The sequence below is a fragment of the Musca autumnalis genome, unplaced genomic scaffold (genome assembly GCF_047663935.1).
Source record: "Musca autumnalis isolate F117 unplaced genomic scaffold, ASM4766393v1 scaffold_3, whole genome shotgun sequence".
In the NCBI taxonomy this organism is placed as follows: Eukaryota; Metazoa; Arthropoda; class Insecta; order Diptera; family Muscidae; genus Musca; species Musca autumnalis.
Genome location: NW_027411866.1, coordinates 148,186,653 through 148,200,596, shown reverse-complemented (window position 1 = coordinate 148,200,596; position 13,944 = coordinate 148,186,653). Strand labels below are relative to the sequence as shown.

The 13,944-nt window shown below is 36.0% G+C and overlaps 1 long non-coding RNA gene across 1 annotated transcript in view; it reads left to right on the top strand.

Moving 5' to 3' along the window:
- The window catches only part of LOC141396387 (uncharacterized), a 118,503-nt gene that overhangs the window by 15,449 nt on the left and 89,110 nt on the right, over nt 1-13,944 (top strand). Inside the window, exon 2 of the long non-coding RNA XR_012411151.1 lies at nt 11,176-11,198. This is a non-coding gene — a long non-coding RNA (uncharacterized lncRNA). The remainder of the gene's footprint in view (nt 1-11,175; nt 11,199-13,944) is intronic.

Sequence of the window (13,944 nt, the reverse complement as noted above, 5' to 3'; positions counted from 1 at the left end):
ACCGATGTAGCTATAATTTCACATTTAGGGTTCTTAAGTGTCAATAAACTTATATAACAAAACTTGTGGACATAGGTCCACGTGTTGGTATAGCCCCCATATAACGGTACCCACCGATTTACGGTATTTTGCCGTTTTTAGCTACATTTTCAGACCGATTTAGTTCTAATTTGACATTTAGGGCTCCTAAGCGTCCCTAAACTTATATAACAAAACTTGTGGATATAGGTCCACGTTTTGGTATAGCCCCCATATAACGGTACCCCCGATTTACGGTATTTTGACGTTTTTAGTTACATTTACAGACCGATTTAGCTATAAATTGACATTTAGGGTTCTTAAATGTCAATAAACTTATAAAACTAGTGGGCATAGGTCCATGTTTTGGAATAGCCCCCATATAACGTTACCGCCCGATTTCAGGTATTTTGACGTTTAAATTCACATTTCTAGACCGAATTAGCTATAATTTGATATTTAGGGTTCTTAGTGACCAAAAAACTTATATTCGAAATAATTATGAACGTAGGTCCATGTTTTGGTATAGCCCCATATAACGGTACCTCGGTATAACGGATTTCGGTATCCCCATATAACGGATTTTCGGTATTTTGAGAATTTTACCTACAAGTTTTAACCGAATTATCTGTAATTTGAACATTTGACATTTGAAATTCTTAGTGGTCACCACACCTCTCCACCAAAAATTGTCAAGAAAGGTCGATGTATTGATAAAGCTCCCATATAAAAGTACCTCCCGATTTTTAGTAATTTGATGATTTTAACTACAATATTAAACCGAACTAGCAGTAATTTGACATTTGAAGTTCTTAGTGGTCACAACACCTCTCCATAAAAAATTGTCAACATAGGTCCATGTTCGGATATAGCTCCCATATAACGGTACCTCCCAATTTTCAGTAAATGGCAATTTTAGCTAAAATTTTTAACCGAACTAACGGTAATTTGACATTTGAAGGTTGTATAGGTCACCACACATCTGCATCAAAAATTTTCAACAGAGCCTCAATATAACGATACCTCCCGATTTTCGGTACTTTGAGGATTTTACTTAAAATGTTTAACCGAACGTAGGTCCATGTTTTGTTATAGCCCCAAATCAAACCTCCCGATTTTCCGTACCTTAGCTTTATTTTTTGGACAAACTTTCTGTAATTTGAAATTTCAAAGCCAACAAAAATTGTTAATTTAAGTTCATATTTTCGTATAGCCCACATACCTCCAAACTAGCTGTTAATGACATTTGAAGTTCCCACGTTATGTACCGATTTTCGGTATTTTGAGGGTTCTAGCTACAATTTTTAACCGAATTAGGAGTTATTTGACATTAAAGGCTCCCATCAAAAACTGTCAACATAGGTCCATGTTTTATTATAACCCCTATATAACGGTACCTCCCAATTTCTAGCCCACCAAAAATTGTCAACATACATAGTTAGATATAGGCACCATAAAAAAGGGCCTACCGAATGAAACATTTTATGTACATTATCTGACATTTTAACGTACCCACTTAAAGTTGGGGACAGGAATGAAAACTAATTATTCCATTTTAGTTCAGAATATTTTATGGTGGAGGGTATGAAAAGTTCGGCCCGGCCGAACTTAACGCTTTTTTACTTGTTGTAACTATTTTTTGTTCGTTCGTCTATATTCGTAATAATTTGGGCATCGATAGCTCGGCCCCTAGATGACATACAGACCTAATTCTTCGTAGATACGTTCTATATATTGTTAAGAATTCCTCATTCGCTTAGGCGAGTAAATCGATCTACAAAATTTGACATTTCGTGTGAGAACAATATTTTTTTTTACAAAAACAGGGGGTTAATGTGTACGTTATTTTAGGATGTTTCGGTCAAATCGGATAATTGAAATTTTGTGTTGGAGGTATCTGAAGGAGTGAACCTACTCTAGGTCTCGAAAAAATCGGATTGGACTTTGCTCAAGATTTTAGGGAAACATTTTGAAGTCTGGTGTCCAAAGGTAGCTTGGACAAAATATTGCGAGATCCAAAATTTGGGCCAAATCTGTTGATCTCTTCGAGAGTTCTAATGGGCACGAGCCAGACAGACGACAAACTGGGATAAATCCACTCCAAATTGTTTGACATATGATTAGTCTAAGAACATTATTTCGATGAGGTACATTTTTATCGTTACCCTAATGGTTGCGGGTTCAATATCACGGTGCTCTTGAACCAACGTTAAATGAATGGAGCTTACAACTGAGAAGTTTTTGTGGATTCTGAAACAGCAATGTTTATAGATGAGAAAAATCCCAAAACAAGAAAAAATCGCTGGAGGGAATTTTAAATAAGTTCACATTTTTAGGTTTATTTTAGATTTTCGCGATTTTGTTGGGAAACCACAACTCCTATCGAAATAGGGCTAAAGAAAATGTTGTAACTTTGAAAATTTGTTTGATTTGTTCCTAGGTTTCACCATTTTTGAGATATAGAAGTTCAGGTCACATTTGTAGGGTTTTTTGTTAGGTTTTCACGATTTGCTTCAAAACAGTAAGTCTTGTCGAAATGGGACTACAGAAAATCGTATAGCTGTAAAAATTCTTTACAAGATGGGGATTCGTAACTTTTTTACTCGGTTGTACCATTTTTGAGCTATATAAGCTTAAGTTGGGAAATTGTAGTCCTGACATTGTTTTATAAGGAGACGATACAGTCAGTGAATTGTTTACATTTGAACTTCTATACCTCAGAAATGGTAAAACCTACGAAAATATCATATAAGAACAATATTGTAGAGCATTTGCATTTGCTATAACATTTTCTTTAGTTCCATTTTGATAGGGCTTGTGGTTTCCCAGCAAATGTTTGTTTTTCTTCTTTCATTTAAAGTTGGTTCAAGAGCACCGTAATATACAATAAAAATAACAGCGGATTTTAATACAATACCATATAACGAAAGTTTGAGCATTAATTTCGTTTACGGTTGATTTCAGCTACAAATTTTTTACTGATAGGAAAAAAATTTAGATGGGCATACTATTTATAGCAGATATTATCACTTTATTATGCACAAGAAGACATTTTTCTCCATTATTTTATCCCACTGTTTAGTTGATATAAAATAGGAATACAACATTTTTATTAAGGCAGTAAAACAATTTTCTAACTGCTTTTCGAGATATACTCCACGGAAAACCTTTGATGTGTCGTATATATTGTCCAATAGACATTTCATTTTATGTACTTCTAACCCGCACAATACTGAATTTGTAAATATTTTGAACACAAAATGAGTTTAAAGCCTCAAGACCTTTATATTTATTACAGAATTCCAAAACACTGGCATGGCATAAAGAAGGAATTCAGTTTCACTGGAACTTTCTCTAAAAAGAGTATACAAACAAAAAAAAAAATTAAATATTTCTTAGACAACTTGATGACAAAGTACATTTTCAGTACAGAACCTTCAGAACAATATCAGTTATCATTTGAAATTTTAAAAACAAAAATTATTTTATAGAATAAATGGTAATAATTTGATAAGTAGCTCAAAAAATTGTAGTCGACCAAACCATTTCGGGGGGGGGGGGGGCACGGGCCCCCAGTGCCCCCCCCTGCTTACGTCCCTGCACGGTGTTACAGGTTTTTTTGCACCTTTCAGGTTATTTTCTCAGGAAGTATGTACTTGCCACTGATAAAATTTGTACCGTCGTATGGGGGACAGTGAATACAAGATGGTACAACAAAAATCAAAGCGATTCGAGAGCAGGTCCTAAACTGAACTTTTCCGAAATTTTGTGTGGGAGGTACACGAAGGAGTGGACCGATTGAGTCCATATTGGAACCTTATCTAAGTCTGGTAGAAATTTCACGATGTACAAAATATGGGTCAAATCGGTGACTCCCTTCAAGAGTTATCGTGCGCACAAATTTTCCAAACATTTCCGAACTTTTGTGGGGGAGGTACCGGAAGGAGTGGACCGATATAACCCATCTTCGAACTTAAACTAAGTTTGGGCAAAATATTACAAACGCCAAATTTTGGACCGAATCGGTTGATCCGTTCGAGAGTTATCGTGCTCTCCAGCCAGCCAGACAGACAGACGGACGGACATGGATAAATCAACTCCAAATTGCCTGAACCCCATTTCGTTCAAACATACTTGGGGTCTAAAACCATTGTTTCGATGAGGCGCATTTTGCCCGTATGAAAGTGTTAGCATAAATGCTGAGGGTATAAAAATACCGAAAATCGGGTAGTACCGTTCTATGGAGGCTATATCAAAACGTGGACCGATATAGGCCATTTGCAATACCAAACATCATAGGAGTAATAGAAACTTCTGTACCAAATTACAAGGCTCTATCTTAAAAATTGCGAGCTGTATCTTAATTTCAACAGACGGATGGACGGACGGACAGACGGACATGTTTATATCGACTTAGAATTTTACCCTGATCAAGAATATATATACTTTATAGGGTCTCCAATGAATATTTCGATGTGTTACAAACGGAATGACAAATTTAATAATACCCTCCCTCCATATAATGGTGGAGGTTATAAAAAGAGTCCATCAAACAAATCCCCCACACAACAGCCTCTTACAAATTTGATGACAGATTTGTATTGATGCCTTAAACAAAGCAAACATCATCTAATTCTCTAAGGTAGTATTCCCCAAGGAACTAATGAATGGCCCACCACTATCCAGTCACAGTAAAATATGGAAAAATCACAACTTGTTATAACTATTTTTTTTTTTTTGCAATAACCAAACGCCTTTGGGTGGGGGTTGATGATGAAGATATGCCACTTAAAGGTTTTGCTCTCATTTCCTTTCTTTGAATTTTAGTGTTGCTGCTGCTGGTTGACTGGAACGCATCGTAAAATAACTCAATTTGAAGAAATTACCTTTAAAGCACCCAATTTGTAAAGCATCAAAGCTTAATTTCCATTATCGAAATTCCCCAAAGTATTTAAAGCAGCACCATCGACATGGCTGCATGACTTCAAAGATGTTAAAGACAAATTGAAGGTAGAGGAGCTAGTACACGCATTTACTGAGTGAATGAGTGAGTCACAATATAAAGAAGGTCTCGCCGGCATAAAGTACCGTTTAACATACATACATAGTGTACGATGTAGTAAATCCATAGATACACAAGGAGTTGTATTCATCCAAATGGACTAAAAGACACTAAAACGAACGACAGCCATATAGACAGTCAAAACAGCAAGACGAGATAACTCTACACAGCCAGTAACGGCAGTCAATTTGTTATAATGACAAACTGTAAGTTAAAAGTGTAGCGGAGAGTTCGTTGTGCAAATTTTTGTTGTGTATTCTTTTGCTCACTTAAGTGAGCGTCGTTCGCTTTACTTATTTTCCCCCAGTGACTATTTACACAAAATAGTAGGGAATAGATGAATGAATTGATGCATTAAGTATTGAGAGATATGTACATATTTATTCGTGTGTTTATTGCTTGACAGCGAAATTTAGTGAAGAGGGGTATTGTATGTTATAATGGAACTTAATATTGACTGAAGATTTTATTTTACAGAAAAAACCTCTTAGAATTTTTCTGTAAAAAATATTCATTTCTCACGAATTGTAGATCAATTTACTAGCATTAGCGCAAACATAGAGAGCTGATTTTTAAATGAAGAATTTTTAGCTATATATTGAACGTGCCTACGAAGAATCAGGCGTCTATGTCATTTAGAGACTGAGCAATTGATACCTACATTATTACGAATATTGACGAACGAAAAAAAAAAAAATAGTTATAAAAACAGGGGGTTTAAAAAAGGCGTTAAGTTCGGCTGCGCCAAACTTTTTATACCCTCCACCATAAATTATATTAATAACAGATTTCATCCATTTCGATCGAATAATGTGGCAAAATACCAAAAATTGGGAGCTATAGTTCTATGGGGCCTATATAAAAATCTTTACGGGATTGTTTTAAATCCCCAAAGAAGACAAATTGCAAATAGTAGTTACATATTTCGGTTGGACAATGTAGCTAAAACCAGGGTTTCGGAGTCGAGGTATTTTTGACTCGACTCCGACTCCAGACGAGTTTTTTTCACGACTCCGGCTCCCATTCCGGGTCGACTCCGAGACTGAATTCCTATATCACTAAAAATGAAAAAAATGCACAAATTTTTAACTTTTTCCTATATTTTGGCCTATATAGGCTAATGTGTTAATTTTTCCTTAAATATTCATTATAAGGGGCATTCGTTCAAATACATTCGAACATATCAATATTGTTTCTGCCGAATCTAACATTGAAAAATAGTAAAGTTTGAAAGTTTTCCTTTTTTGCACGAGTATATTCTGGACGGAATACTTTCAAAATATGTGGAAATGGAAAAGACATGGAAGGAACTGAGCTAGAAGGACAGCATATTCGACAGAAAGGTTCCTCATTCTATTTAACTGAAAACATGTCATCTAAAAATTATGAATCAATATCTCCAAACAGAGATATAAAGCTATTTTCTCAATGATTGATTGGGGTCAATCAAAAAATTCATTATGTCATAACTCAGAAATTTCAGCTATGGCATCCTTTGGGGTTCTCAATTGGGGCTTTCATTCCGAAAAGGAATTTTTCCTCCCCCAGCTAAGATTTCCCATAGAGACCACAATGTCTTTAATAGAAAACAGGAACGACTTCACATAAAAAACAAGATGAGAATACCAATAGACCTTTGTGAGGAGAACAATAAGACTTCTGACGAAAGAGGTTAAAGGTCCAATCTTAATTCAAGTATATATATCTTTACTGTTGTTTGCAAAAATGTAAAGAATCAATTGGATCAACAAAATAAGGATGAATAGACTACACTTCAGAGGATAGTAAATATCCTGTGAATTGTCCTTTAACTTAGTATAATATATAATTTGCATATATATTTTCGTATACCTTTATTTTAAAATAAATAATGATTTTTAAAGAAATTTTGTTGTTCTAAATTTAATGTTGTATTTCTATAACGTGGAAAAAATTTCGCCCGGAGTCGGAGTCGAGTAATTTTTTCGACTCCGACTCCAGCAAAATTGCTCGACTCCGACTCGTAGACTCCGACTCCGAAACCCTGGCTAAAACCTTCCAAATTCCCAAAATCTGGAGGTGCCGTTCTATGAGAGGTATATACACGTGTGGGCCTATAGCTACAATTTTCTGCAAAAATGTTTTATATCCCCAATGGTGTTTTATATAACCCAGTCCTTACTTTTGTGTTTCTATCTGAATCGTGTACACGATAACACTCGAACGGATCAACTAATTTGGTCGAAACATTGCACTTTGTATTTTTTTTAACTTAGCTCAGGTTCCCAAATCACCATATCGGTCCACTCCTTCGGGTTCCTTCAAAAATGTCCGCTAAAATTGTGCACACGACAATTCTAAAAAAGGGCGTAGTCGATTTTATAAAATCTTTGCACATATTTAATGTAATATTTTTCCAGGCATAGATCAGATTCTAATATAAACTATATCGGTCGATTTGGGATAGTCATCGCGGTTCTTATTATAACAGAAAAACATTTCATGGGGAGTATCCGACAGTTCCAGAACTACAATTGTTTATCCCAAAGACGACATATCCGACGGACGACATATCGAAATAGAATATGATGTCTGTCGGATAATTGAGTGGGAAACACAACCTCCGACCACTCCCTAAATTTTTCGGCGCTTATAGATACGAAATCGAAACTGACATATCTCTGTCCTTTGTCGTACGTCTTGCTTTATCGTCGCAGCCAGTGATGATGTTGTTGTGTAGTAGAATAACCCTCTAGATCCTTCGCAACCAGAAGAATCCCTTGGTTATCTGAAGCGACAATATTAGGCACCCCTTGGTGGGGCTATGATGTGAATGGCATCTCTATATACACTTTGTCAGGTAGCTTTTCGACTTCATCGACTTCTTCATACGAGCCATGCGGTGGTAGGGTTTTAACTTTCGCCTCCCGTATGACAAATAACACCTTATTTCCAGTCTCTCCAGTAACTTACCCCCTCTATAATCGACAGAACTAGACGCATGCCACTAGTCAGACATTTTAGCAGCTTGGGGTCGTAGCATTGCCCATTTATCGTGTGATGAAGTGAGTCAGAAATATATCCAGTGCTAACTACACTTACTTGGCCAGCTACCAGCGCCTGGATAAGTCTAAGAGTACCTTCTCGGAAGAGTTGACAGTGTACCGTAAGGAAATGGACCATCGAACGCAGTGACGGCTTGTGCAGAATAGATTACTGAATAAGTAATGCGCCAACCCTTGCCCTAGTGACGAGGTGGAATTGCTAGCGAACATAACAATAGGAAATTATAGTTGATAGTTGTAAAATTTTAAAATAAGGGGTGATCAATACAACAACTTTGTAAATATATTTCAAAGTCATTGAGCTAACATGAATCGGGGTGCACTCATTGATATGAGAGAAGTCTCCCTTGTCCCTTCAGGGATGTTTGTGGAACAATTGATGCTTGAAAAAAATTGTTTAAAAAATCTACGCCTAGAGGCCCATTAATGCTTGATTTTTTTTTTTTTTTTTTGTAAATCCACGCCTAGAGGCCCATTGATGCTTGAATTTTTTTTTGTAAATCCACGCCTAGATGCCCATTGATGCTTGAAAAAAATTGTTTAAAAAATCCACGCCTAGAGGCCCATTTAAGCTTGAATTTTTTTTTTTTTGTAAATACACGCCTAGATGCCCCTTGATGCTTGAAAAAAATTGTTTAAAAAATCCACGCCTAGAGACCCATTGATGCTTGAAAAATTTTTTTTAAAAAATTCACGCCTAGAGGCCCATTGATGCTTGAAAAAAATTGTTTAAAAAATCTACGCCTAGAGGCCCATTAATGCTTGAAAAAAATTGTTTAAAAAATCCACGCCTAGAGGCCCCTTGATGCTTGAAAAAAATTGTTTAAAAAATCCACGCCTAGAGGCCCATTGATGCTTGAAAAAAAATTGTTTAAAAAATCTACGCCTAGAGGCCCAGTGATGCTTGAAAAAAAATTGTTTAAAAAATCCACACCTAGAGGCCCATTGATGCTTGAAAAAAATTGTTTAAAAAATCCACGCCTAGAGGCCCAGTGATGCTTGAAAAAAATTGTTTAAAAAATCCACGCCTAGAGGCCCATTGATGCTTGAAAAAAATTTTTTAAAAAATCCACGCCTAGAGGCCCATTGATGCTTGTTTAAAAAATCTACGACTAGAGGCCCATTGATGCCTGAAAAAAAATCGTTTAAAAAATCCACGCCTAGATGCCCCTTGATGCTTGAATTTTTTTTTAATCCACGCCTAGATGCCCATTGATGCTTGAATTTTTTTTTTAATCCACGCCTAGATGCCCATTGATGCTTGATTTTTTTTTTTAATCCACGCCTAGATGCCCCTTGATGCTTGAATTTTTTTTTTTTAATCCACGCCTAGATGCCCCTTGATGCTTGAAAAAAAATCCACGCCTAGAGGCCCATTGATGCTTGAAAATTTTTTTTAAAAAATCCACGCCTAGAGTGCCATTTATGCTTGAAAGAATTGTTTAAAAAATCAACGCCTAGAGGGCCATGGATGCTTGAAAGAATTGTTTAAAAAAACACGCCTAGAGGCCCATTGTTGCTTAAAAAAATGGTTTAAAAATCTACGCCTAGAGGACATTGACGCTTGAAAAAAATTTAACGCATATGGGCCTATTTAAAAAATAAACGCCTAGAGGGCCATTGAAGCTTGAAAAAAATTATTTAAAAAATAAACGCCTAAAATCCACGCCTAGAGGCCCACTGATGCTTAAAAAAATTTTTTAAAAAATCCACGCCTAGAGTCCTATGGATGCTTAAAAAATCTGTTAAAAAATCGCCGCCTAGAAACCTATGGTTGCTTTAAAAAGTTGTCAAAAAATCCAGGCCTAGAAGCCTATGAATACTTGAAAAAATTTTAAGAAAATCCGACCTAGAGGCCCATTGATGCCTGAAAATGAAGTGTGTAAAAAAATTCATGCCTAGAGGCCCTTAATGCTTGAAAAACATTGTTAAAAAATGCAAGCATAGAGGCTCATTTACGCTTGAAAATATTGTTTAAAAGATCTACGCATAGAGGCCTACGGATGCTTAAAAAACCGTTTAAAGAATGCACTCCTAGAGGCCTATGGATTTTTGAAACAAATCTTTAACGGTGGCAATTCAGCTACCTAGGGAGTGGTAATCTGATTTTCTAAAAAATGTTTGCTACTTCGGATTGTTGTTCCCAATAGAATGAGTTTATTAACAATTTACTAACGTCATAATGTCATTATTGTTAAATTTTACATGAAAACAAAAATACGCAGTCGTCAACATCGTCAAAACATCATCATTAGTTTTTTTTGTGTTGTTGTTTTCATTGTAAATTAAGTCACTCAACCGTGACATTCATTCTACACGAAATAGAAAACAAAAATAGTGCCGTATCTCAAAACATACAAACATTTAGCCATATACAAAATCCAGTAATCCCCATATGCGAGTGAAGTGATGAATTCCAACTGCACACGTAGCGACTAACCTACCTTCTGAATGGAAAATGTGGGTGGGTTGGTCGTTCGTTTGATAGTTGGTTTTAAAGCTAAGTTTTTATCATTGGAATTGAACTTTATTCAACGCCACTACTGTCTCTGTGCACAATTAAATGCCATCAATTACGCGTGCTGTTGCTATTAACGGGAGAATGAGTTGAATTGTTGGCCATGTATATCACACCCTCGTCGCACTCGAAAAGTTTGCAGAAGTGGGTCTCTATTGTTTGATACAAAAATTTGTGTAGTATTCTATTTCATATGACGATTTGATGTTATTGCTCTTGTTCTTGCTTTTTAAGTTGATGTCGATGTTCTCATACCGTTATGGTCTATTGCAGTTGGTATTCGATATCGCATCAGCGCACACACATGATTAAATGGTGGGGGTTCAAGCTCATCAAACTTAACTTTGTTTATCTGCAATGATCATTTGATTGTCTTTTTTAAACTAAATGTCATTGGTTTTTTGTTGGTAATTGCGATGATTATAAAGTTTTTATATTGAATAAAAGTATGTCTATATGAAAATGTAATAATTTGCTCTATATGACTTATGTATGTTCTCTAAATAATTCAAATTTGTATTTTTTTATTTCAGGTTTCATTCCACAACAATTGCATGTAAGTAGAATGTTCTTTTTCTTAAAAAATATGCGCACAAGTCAGTCCTTTGGATTTGACTTTTCACGCTGATGACGAAGTTTTTAGGCAATTTACGCACATATGACTCAATTGTTAATGGATAGCGTAACAATGTATTGGTATGTTATTGTTTAACACCTGCTTAAATTTTTACCATAGGTAGTACTAGAGATCCTCATTACAACCACATATATTGTTGACGAAATTCATGCTATAACAGAGTTTTAGACCAACAAACGAAAACTTTTCATATATCGATCCTCCCCTCTTGAAAGATCAACATATGTAGTTAAAGTAGAGATTAAAAGCTGTTAGGTGTTTTTCCATTTTTTACCTCAGCCCTTGTATTGCTATTTTGTGGTAACAATTTTTTCGAGATGTAAATACTTCCTGATATAATGGCCGGAAAGCTGTAAAAACTGTACTGTACAAATGCATGCGAACAATGCATATCCTAATACTTCTTATAAACATTCATCAAGTTTGAAAATTGACTACTTCGGCCCAATTCATCTCGTACCGCCCACTAAAAAATTGACAAATTCTCGTCCAACTACAGGTTAAGATTTCTATCTGAGTCGTTTTTAAATTGTCACCAAGGATGGTGCATTTTGTCTTGATAAGAACAAATTACTTTTTATTAGGGTATAAGGTCCCAAGTATGGTCTGGTGCACCAGCTCTCTCTCTCGAACGAACGAATCCACCGAATTGTTTAATATTTTGCACTTTGTAAGATTTTGTCCATACTTCGGTTTACTTCAAGAAGGGTTATATCGGCTCCAACCCCCTCCACCCCCCCCCCCACAGAGTGCTCCAACACCCCACAGAAGTTCAACAACAACAGTGTGCATAATAACTCGACTCCGACTCCGAGCGAAATTTTTTCCACGTTATAGAAATACAACATTCAATTTGGAACAAGAACATTTTTTTTTTTAAATCATTATTTATTTTAAAAGAAACGTATAAGAAAACAATATTCAAACGGTATATTATACTAAGTTAAAGGACAATTCACAGGATATTTACTATCCTCTGAAGTGTAGTCTATTCATCCTTATTTTGTTGATCCAATTGATTCTTTACATTTTTGCAAACAAAAGTAAAGTTATATGACAATCGAATTAAAATTGGACCTTTAACCTCTTTCGTCAGAAGTCTTACTGGCCTTATCGCAAAGGTATATTGGTATTCTTATCTTGTTTTTATTAGAAGTCATTCTTGTTTTGTATTAATGACATTGTGGTCTCTATGGAAAATCGTATCTGGGGGAGGAAAAATTCCTTTTCGGAATGAAAGCCCCAATTGAGAACCCTAAAGGATCCCATAGCTGAAATTTATGAGTTATGACATAATGCATTTTTTGATTGACCCCCATCAATCACTGAGAAAATAGCTTCATATCACCGTTTAGAGATGTTGTTTCATCATTTTTAGATGACATGTTTTCAGTTAAATATAATTAGGAACCTTTCTGTCGAATATGCTGTCCTTCTAGCTCAGTTCCTTCCATGTCCTTTTTGTTCTTGAACTCAAAAAGTAAAACAAAATGAAATTTTTTACAAAAATGTTCCAACGAAAATATATATCCAAGAAATCGATATGGTCAAGTTTTCATTGTCCTTTATCAGGTTTACTCGTTTCTTTCTCACAAAACCGTATGTTTATGTATTTCGGTAAATTTCGCAAAAATTTCTAACTTTGCTATTTTTCAATGTAAGATTCGGCAGAAGCAGTATTGATATGTTCGAATGTATTCGAACGAATGACCTTTCTAATGAATATGTAATGAAAAACTAACACATTGGCCTATATAGGCCAAAAAATAGGAAAAAGTTAAAAATTTGGGCATATTTTATTCATTTTTAGTGGTATAGGAATTCACTCTCGGCGTCGACCCGGAGTCGGAGCCGCAGTTGTGAAAAAACTCGTCTGGAGTCGGAGTCGGAGTCGAGCCAAAAATACCTCGACTCCGAAACCTTGGTCCAAACTTTGCACATCGTATTATTTCTTTCAGACATAGATCAGGTTGAAATTTGGTCCACTCTTCAGGCATTCTCCATACAAAGTTTTTACAAAAGTGTATTAAAACGGCAAGTCACTACTTCATGAGATAATGACCCGAAAGTTCCAAAAAACCCTACCAGCACCAACTAAAATGACTGACCCGTTTTGCAAAAACATGGACAAGAAGCCGACGTGGAGGACTTCCACTAATCGCTTGAGCTTGACTCTAGTAACCTATACATGGAATTTATGGGGGGTAGTAGTAAAGTGTGTGACTCCCGCTGTAAAGTTGATTGATATGCACATACCGCCGATGAATAGTTGCGCCCGGCCTAGACAAATATCACTTTTTTGAAGCAAAATGTTCAAAAAGTGTATGATAAATTTTCATTCCGGGGTGCGGATCCGCGTCCCCATGTCCCCACTGCCTACCACCATGTGCCCGTCTTTATATGCCTCATATTAGTTTGCTTTTGGAAGCCAATAACCGAGCTTCGACAGTACGTCCTAGGCAAAATGATCGGATGAATAGAGCGTAGCACATTCCCTCAGTTCATCGGGAGGTTGAGATAATTTTTGGGGATATATGCTCACAGCTATTCGCTACATATGTACCTGTTGGTCGAACACCAGAAAGCAGATCATTTTTCTAGACTACGGGACTACGGCAAATGAGCATGATGAACTTTGTCGTACGAACCCGGAAAACTCAAGAGA